This window comes from Lutra lutra, chromosome 6, assembly GCF_902655055.1.
Source record: "Lutra lutra chromosome 6, mLutLut1.2, whole genome shotgun sequence".
NCBI classification, from domain to species: domain Eukaryota; kingdom Metazoa; phylum Chordata; class Mammalia; order Carnivora; family Mustelidae; genus Lutra; species Lutra lutra.
In genome coordinates this window covers 10,138,906-10,147,756 of record NC_062283.1, presented here as the reverse complement: position 1 = coordinate 10,147,756, position 8,851 = coordinate 10,138,906, and the positions used below count along the sequence as shown (strand labels likewise).

General features: G+C 47.2%; 1 pseudogene; it reads right to left on the bottom strand.

Annotated features, from left to right (window-relative positions):
- Positions 1-1,290: 1,290 nt before the first annotated feature.
- On the bottom strand, positions 1,291-2,447 carry LOC125102550 (ribosome biogenesis protein NSA2 homolog; annotated as a pseudogene).
- Positions 2,448-8,851: the final 6,404 nt, after the last annotated feature.

Sequence of the window (8,851 nt, the reverse complement as noted above, 5' to 3'; positions counted from 1 at the left end):
ATCGGCCATCCAGAGGGACCAGCAGCAGGGTCACCGCCGGCCAACTGAGCCCTGTTGTGTCCTTGTCCCAAAACCCTCTCCCCAAACCCTCTCCCAGACTGTAGCTTGGTGGGGCTACACAGGGTAGCTCGCAAGCAGGTGAGCAGGAGGAGGCGGAAAGAAAGAAAAGAAAAACGGACTCTGCCCTCTGTCCTGCCTCCTGGCTTGGGCCAAGCCCAAACTCGAGAAAGAAAGAAGTCTTAATTGGGTAAAATAGAAAGTTCTGATTTTTATACTGGACTCGAGAATTATATGATTATCAAACAGATTTACTTTTTAATGCCCAAACAAGGGGCTTTTCATTTACTCTCTACAAATGACTGGGAAAGCCATAGGGGATGCCCATGATTCTGTCCTCGGGCAAGGAAAAATTAGACCATGGAGTGGTTTGAAGGGACAGGGGAAGAAAGAATAAAGTTATTTTATGCTTATACTCTGCCAAGTCCAGCTCTTACAACAAAATGACTACGAGTGTTTATGAAAAGAAGGAAGGGTGGGTCCTGCCACCAGGAATCTGCCTCTGGCCACAGAGGATCCAAGGATCCCAAAGATAAGAGTTTCCCAGGGAAGATCCTAGATGTCTTCCTCCTAAGTAGAAAGGACTCCTGCCCCACTGCGCAGGCCCTCAGAGGACACAGGGAACACCAGTTCCAACAGCAGCTGAGGGAATTTATCTCCATGAATGAGAGGAATTCCAGTTATCGGAGGACCTGGCCTCTCTTCACCTAGTACAAAGCCCACATCTGTGTTTTCAGTGGTGTTTCCAGAAAGCATGACATCCACAGGCTCTGAATAGGCATTCTGAAGGAGAAGAGGGTTCCGTGGTCAAAGAGTTTGAAAAATACTAAGTTTAACAATTCACTGCTGGACTTCTCAGAGCCTTTAATATGCGAAAGCATGCCGGTAGTGTTTCTCTAAAAAGAGACCGTGGTGTACAACATTTCTTGCAGCTTCTTTTATTGCAGAACACTTTTCTTCATTCCAAGGAATACATCTTAGGAACACTGATCTAGAGAGTTCTACCCAGGAATGGCAGTAACCGGGTGACTCACAGCTGCTGGAGAATCTAGTTTACAGTCTGGGGGGATTGGGGCAAAGGATTTTTGATATCCTCCTTGGTTCTTTTTTTTTTTTTTCAATAAATGTCTATTTTAATGTTTTTCACAATAGAATAAATGCTTCTCTTGATGACTGCAGACGCGTAAGGCTGTTTGATAGTATTCAGAACCACCACAGGAATGGTTGTCTTCCTGATTGGTGTGTAGTCTTCAGTAATTATAAGGAATTACTTGTCTGGAACTGCTGTCAAACCAGCAGGACTGCATTTATGCATCCATCATTTTCAGGATTGTTGGTAACCTGGGCATATTTTCCCCAAATAACTTTGCCTCCTTGTGCCACGAGGTCCAACTCGCTCACGTTCACTTCAATTACAGTACCTTTGGTAATAACACCCAAAGTTGTATATAGTGGGGATGAAGGATTTTTTTTTTACACCAAGTATTGGCAGGCAAAAGGTGGCTTTCAATTCAGGATGTGTTACATGGTACTTTTTGAAACGTAAGCCCATTGGCCTAATGAATCTTTCACATTTAGGTGGTTTTCGAGTAAAACCATCTCCAACAAAGCAGACTTTAGTGACCATTCTCTTCCATGCTTTCTTCTTTCTCTTTCCTGTTCGAATAACTTTTTTTTTTTTAAGATTTTATTTATTTATTTGTCAGAGAGAGAGAGAGAGAGAGCACAGGCAGACAGAGTGGCAGGCAGAGGCAGAGGGAGAAGCAGGCTCCCCACAGAAGAAGGAGCCCAATGTGGGACTCAATCCCAGAACGCCGGGATCATGACCTGAGCCAAAGGCAGCCGCCCAACCAACTGAGCCACCCAGGCGTCCCTCGAATAACTTTTAATACTTCTATTTCTCCCTGGGCACGAACTTTGGATAAAGGAACTTCCCATTTTCCTGCTTTCTCTTTTCGTTTTTGTTTAATCATATTAGAAAGTACTTTCATATTAGAAAGTCCCTCCCTGTCCAGTAGATAACGCAGGTACTGCTCCTTGTGGAGTCTTTTCATCATTCTTTTGTTTGGTGTTTCTCTTTTCATGCATCTTGATAGTCTTTTTCATCTGTATTTTCTCAGCATGGCGCTGTTTATGGTAGAGCTTAGCTTTCAGACCAATCATCTTTTTTGCCTTCTTTGAATGTTTGTGAGCCTTTCGACCTTCTTTCTTTCTCTTTTTCTCATGGTAATCCAAACGATAGCCATAGCGCTTCCAGTGTAACTCAATATATTCATTTTGTGGCATGGTGACGGCTGCAGAGCCGTGAGGTGCAGCTGTCGGGGAGCAAAGATCTCAGTTTTCGGATCTCCCAGACCCACGAGCTAACTCCACGCAAGCCGCGACGGGAAAGAGTCCTCCTTGGTTCTTGTCCTAGCCCCACTGAGGTATCTGCTTTTCCCACCCAGCCTCTGACGTTTTCCTGCCAGCCTCCCTCTGGTTCCACGAAATACGTCTGATTTTTGTCCTATACCTACCCCAGCTTGATGGATTGTTCTCTGATGAAAGCCCTGTGTCACCGTATCCTGATGTCCACTCCAACCTGCTGAGGCTTGCAAAGCTTTGAATCGGGGAGAAATTTCATCTCCCCAAACATCATATGTTTATGCAAGATACGTTGCTAGAAATTCAAGTTCTAGGGGATAATCTAAGATTTGATATTAAATCCCTGCTTGAACATTTCCAGGCTCCCCTTTTCTACCCCCATACCCTAGCCGCATGTCTGGCCCTAATTACCTCCTAAGCCTCATTTTTTTGGTCCTCTCCAACATTGTTCCCTGAGCTCTAGCCACATTTCTCTGTTTCAACCACTTGCAAGCCCTTGTTCTTCCTTTCTCTCCCTCCTGTGTTTTCCTCTCTTTCTCTCTCCCACACCCAGGGGCATGGGTACATTTGCCTGGTTTGGAGCACACTCTTCCCTCTTCCTCATTATTTGGAAACCTCTTACCTATTCCTCATGTCTCACCTTGCCCCATGCTAACTAAATTAGGGACCTCTCCTTTGGTTTACAACCACTCTGTGGTTGCCCAGGTAACATTTACCCCTGTGAGCAGCAATCACCTGTCTTCCGGTCTGCCTTTTTCTCTATAGACTATAAACTCCTTGAAGGCAGGAACTGTGTCTTATTCACTGCCGCCCTGGGGCCAGCATATTGTAGGTGTACAGTGAATAAATAAATAAGTGACCCTTTTATTGGATGTACGTAAGCAGAAAGCAACTTTACATTTTCAAATTCCGCTCCATTAAAAGTTGCCTGGAGAACCGTCCTTCCCCATCCGTAAATGTGTAGCAAACCATAGAACTTCTTTGTTGGAATAAAAGAAGTCCTCAGATCACTGGCTTAGGATCTGATCCAGTCTGATCACATAAGTCTGGTTTACTATAGCATAATATCAAAACTTTAAAATTATCAGATGTTTAAACTTCTCCCATTCTTCACTGAGACCTCCTTAAGCCTGGTGGCCCAGGGTGGGAAATGAGGGGGCATGGTTGGGACTCCTCTGTTCGCCTCACTCATTCACTCCCTTCATAAAGAGATGATGTTTCTGGACCAGTGTCCATCCTTGTCTCCTTTCTCCCACCCCCCAAGAGGGACAGACCCAGGGGAGAGGAGATTCATGGGAAAGGCCATGGTGTTCAGTGGCTGGACAAGTTGTGCCTGGTGTTGATGTGCCTGGTAAGTTAGTTCTGATTTTTAGCAGGTGGCCTTCGTTCTTCAACACACGGACCTCTCTGTATGGTTCCTTTCCCCAGAGGGAGCCAAGAGAGCATGAAGGGAGCCACGAAGTCCTTTATAGCCTGGTTTCGGAAGTCACGTGCCATCACTTCTGTCGGTCACCGTCTTTGTCAGCCCAGGCTGCTATAACAAGATGCCTTGACCAAGTGGTTAGAATGACAGAAGTGTATCTCTCACTGTCTGGAGGCTGGGAAGACCTAGATCAGGGTGACAGCGTGGTCAGTTTCTGGTAAGAGCTCTCTTCCTGGCCTAGAGATGGCTGCCTTCTCCCTGTGTCCTCTCATGGTGGAGAGAGAGAGAGAGACAGGGAGCCCTCTTGTATCCCTTCTTATAAGGGTTCTAACCCCATCACGAGGATACCACCCTCATGACCTCCTCTAAACCGTAGACTTCATGTTCAAATACCACCTTTTGGGGGGTTAGGACTTCAAAATATGAACTTTGGGAAGACACAGTTCAGTCCTTAGCAATCACACAGACCAACCCTGATGTGATATGGGAGGGGACTACATGAGCGTGTGCATACCAGGAGGCAGGGATCTTTGGGACTGTCTTTGAAGTTGGCTCCCACACAGGCAAATCCTAGCCTGCAGCTGGACCCTTATGTCTCCTAGCTCAGCCCCTGGGCTTCTGGAAGCCCCCACTCCCACTCTCTATCAGAGGCTCTCTGCCTTTCCGAGAGACCTCTCAGTAAGATTCATTACTTCAGGCTCAGGCTGACTCCCTTCTTTAGGTCCCCATGTCATCCCTAGGAAACAGGCATCTTTACAGTGTGGCAGTTAGAAGTGCAACTCACTACAGTGCAATGCTCTCCTGCTGGCTCTGTCACCATTAGCCAGACTTGCCTTCAGTTTTCTCAGGTATATTTTCCAGACCAGGTCCTGAATCTCCAGCTCTAGGAAAATATGTCCCATCCTTTAAGTGCTTTTCTTGAACTCCTATTCTTACTTAGTTTAAGGTAAAGAAGAGAACCCACTGAACTTCTCCTTTGGAGAGGATAATGGAAATTTACTCTTCACTGAAAAATTCTCTCAAATATCCCAGTTTCTTTCACTGCCTTCTACCATGAGTCTTTTCTTTTTCTTTCTTTTTTTAAAGATTTTATTTATTTATTTGACAGACAGAAATCACAAGTAGGCAGAGAGGCAGGCAGAGAGAGAGAGGGAGAAGCAGGCTTCCCGCTGAGGAGAGAGCCCGATGCGGGGCTCGATCCCAGGACCCTGGGATCATGACCTGAGCTGAAGACAGAGGCTTTAACCCACTGAGCCACCCAGGCGCCCCTACCATGAGTCTTTTCTAACTGGGGTGGACAGATTCCAGTTTCTGAGTCTTGACCTACCCTACAGAGGTGGTTATAGCAGATGCTTTTGGGGCCCTGCCCTTGGACCTCATGTTTGCACATCCATTGCCCTATGGTAAGTGCCTGTTTCTTCCTGGAGGAACATGACCAACCCCGGGCGTGGGGAAAGCCAGTGTTCCTGGAAGGTAACACCCTCTAGAGTAACCATCAACTATCAAGAAATGGGAGTTGGTGATTCATTACCTGGCTTCCTTGGATAGGGCATCTTAGAGTCATACTCTACACTGTCTCCCTGAAGTCTCCAGTGGGAGACTTCTCCAGCAGCTGGGTACAGTGGTAACCTGCTTACCAATGCACCCTAAACTGACTTCCTACTCTCCTCTGGGTCACTTCCTCATCCCTAGTGACACTTCCTGGAATTAACTCCCCAAAAAACTATATCCTCAGGTTGTACAACAGGAAGAGCCCAACTGGGGCCGACTGTGTGGGACCTTGTATGTGGTTTAATCTGCTGTTGCCATCTTGAAAACTTTTTTTTTTAAGATTTTATTTATTTTTTGGGATGAGAGTGATAACAGTCACAAGCAGGGGGAGGGGCAGGCTCCCTGCTGAGCAAGGAGCCTGATGCAGGACTCGATCCCAGGACCCCAGGATAATGACCTGAGCCGAAAGCAGATGCTTACCCGCTGAGCCACCCAGGCGTCCTGCCATCTTGAAATTATGAATAATTTTTAACAAAGCACCCCACATTTTTACTTTTGACTGGGCCCCACAAATTTTGTAGTCATTTCTGAACCCAACCAAAGACAGTGGTCCAACACTTCCATTTAGGATCGGGGTACTCGATTCTTACTGTACTATGCATGGCCTTTGTTTGGGATTACAGTTCATCATTCTGTTATAAATGCACAATCAAGGGCGCCTGTGTGGCTCAGTGGGTTGAGCCTCTGCTTTCAGCTCGGGTCATGATCCCAGGGTCCTGGGATCAAGCCCCGAATCAGGCTCCCTGCTCAGCGGGAAGCCTGCTTCCCTACCCACCCCACCCCCCGTCTGTCTCTCTCCCTACTTGTGATCTCTCTCTCTGTGTCAAATAAATAAATAAATAAAAATCTTTTTAAAAAAAATGCGCAATCGAGAATTCGGAGAGACTGAGTTTCACTGTTTCGCAAGGTGTTACTGTTGGTTTTGTGTAAAGCCATTTCCACTTGTTACCACATAGCTTGGATAGTGATTATTCCTTAAAATGCAAAAGAAAGCTTCTTATCTCCTAATGTGTTTTCATTAGTATTCCACTAGGCCTATGTTCATTACTGTAATTCCACAGGCTTATTTCCCTGCAGAAAAATTTCCATGGCTCCTTATCACTTTTCTCAGCTTTTTCAATCAATTCCTAAATGTGTGGAGGCGTTTCATGTGGGAATAGTCACTTGGTTCAGATTCTTCTGGTTCTCATCATATATGTATTAATATAGACTTTCGATCCATAAAAGTCCATTCTCCTGATGAGGCGATTACAAGAAATGTGGGACAGTGTTTCTGTGGAGCCGGGCCCGCTCTGAAAGACAAAATGTGTAGCTTACCATTCAGACTGAAGCCAAAAGAGAGAATCGTTCTCATGTGCTGGTGGTTGGTTGTTCAAGCCACAGTGCTGGAGGGGTCTTGCAGCCAGGGCTCCCAGGGGCCAAGAGCACCTGACTCCAGGGGGGGGGGGTCCCACACAGACCAGGTTCGGCCACTCACGGCTCACAAACTCCAAAAGCTGAGAAATGAGCAGTGGTGGGATTAGAAAGGAATTTATTTCCCTGAGACCACCGCCACCGGCAAGATAGTGGATTAGCGTCTCAGACTGTCTCCAAAGTGCTGAAAATACTTCGTGTTTTAAAAAAGATTTTATTTGTTTATTTGGGGGGAGCAGCAGATGGGAGAGAAGCAGGCTCCCCGCTGAGCAGGGAGCCCAACTTTGGGCTCCATCCCAGAACCCTGGGATCATGACCTGAGCCGAAGGCAGAGGCTTTAACCCACTGAGCCACCCAGGTGCCCCCCTCTTTGTTTTTATTTTTTTATTTTTTTATTTTTATTTTTTTATTTATTTGAGAGAGAGGCAGTGAGAGAGAGCATGAGCGAGGAGAAGGTCAGAGGGAGAAGCAGACTTCCCGTGGAGCTGGGAGCCCGATGCGGGACTCGATCCGGAAACTCCGGGATCATGACCTGAGCCGAAAGCAGTCGTCCAACCAACTGAGCCACCCAGGCGTCCCCCCTCTTTGTTTTTAAATTGTGTTAAGTTAGTCACCATACAGTATATCATTAGTTTTTGATATAGTGTTCCATGAGTCAACGTTCATTTATAACACCCAGTGCTCATTACAGCACGGCCCTCCTGAGGTAAGGGATAAGCTGGGAAGAGCTTAGTCGGGAGGAAGTACCGCGTGAGGGCAGAGGGGAGGCAGTTGAAGGCTGAAAGGGGATCCCCACCTTCAGAGCAGGAAGACACCCATTCAAGTCCCCTTCCTCTGGCCACTCCACTCAGTCCCCTCTGTGGAGCCTCTGTGGAGACACAGTTTCCTCCAGGAAGCCTTCCCTGCCCTCTCCAGCTGCCCAGTCCTGGGCTGGGCGGTTATGATTAATCATCGCTCCATCGTGGTCCCCAAACTCATTGTCCCTGTGTCTGACTACAAAAACAGACTGTCTGGGGATCGGCTTCCCTCATTGGATTATAAGCTCCTTGGGAGCAGGTGTGTGATGCCTTATTCACCTTTAACTTTGGGAAACGGTTGGGGCGTCTTCCTAAACCTCTGTGGAAAGACTGAGAGAACACAGGATCCCTGCCCCCAAATCATGGCCACCTGAGTAAGCCTTGCCGGGGTGGAGGAGGTTAGGGATGAGTCTTGGTCTTCTCAAGGAGCTCGGAAAGTCGAACTCTTCCCGGTGAATGAAAACAACAGCGGGTCAAAGCCTGGACTGTGAGCGGAAAAGAACGTTAGCGATCAGACCACACCCTGGCACTTGGCTCTCTCCTTCCTTCCTTGAGGGCGTGCCACTCCCTTTTGTCACGTGTCACACCCCAGAAGAGCCCTTTGCTTCTATTTTAAATGAGGGAAGACGCAGGGGCCACGAGGGTCCTTCCCCTCCTGTGGAGTGAAGGGCTTGCATTACGGATATGCTGGTGTCTGGGGGTAATGGACTGAACTGACTGCAAGGCCTGAAGGTCAGTAGGAAGCCAGTACTTGACCTTCACCAGTTATCAATCTGTAGGCTCCACTCATACAAAAAAGGGGACAGATTCTGGGATCGGACGCATGGGTGGACTTTCGCTTAGAACTGGATTGAAGTGCTAGTTTTCTTGGCGTTCTTGGAGAAGTCACCTAACCTCGCTCCGTCTCACACTGATCAACTTCAAAGTCGCGATTCTGACATACCTAATTGTATAATATTGTTCGGAAGTTTAAACGACATAACTTATATACAAGTTACTTAAAGGAGATCTTTTTTAAAAAAGATTTTATTTATTTATTTGAGAGAGAGACAGTGAGAGAGAGCATGAGAGAGGAAAGGGCCAGAGGGAGAAGCAGACTCCCCATGGAGCTGGGAGCCCCATGCGGGACTCGATCCCAGGACTCCGGGACCACGACCTGAGCCGAAGGCAGCTGCTCAACCAACTGAGCCACCCAGGCGCCCTAAAGGAGATCAATTATCAATAAGCTCCTGCCTTTGCCTCCAAA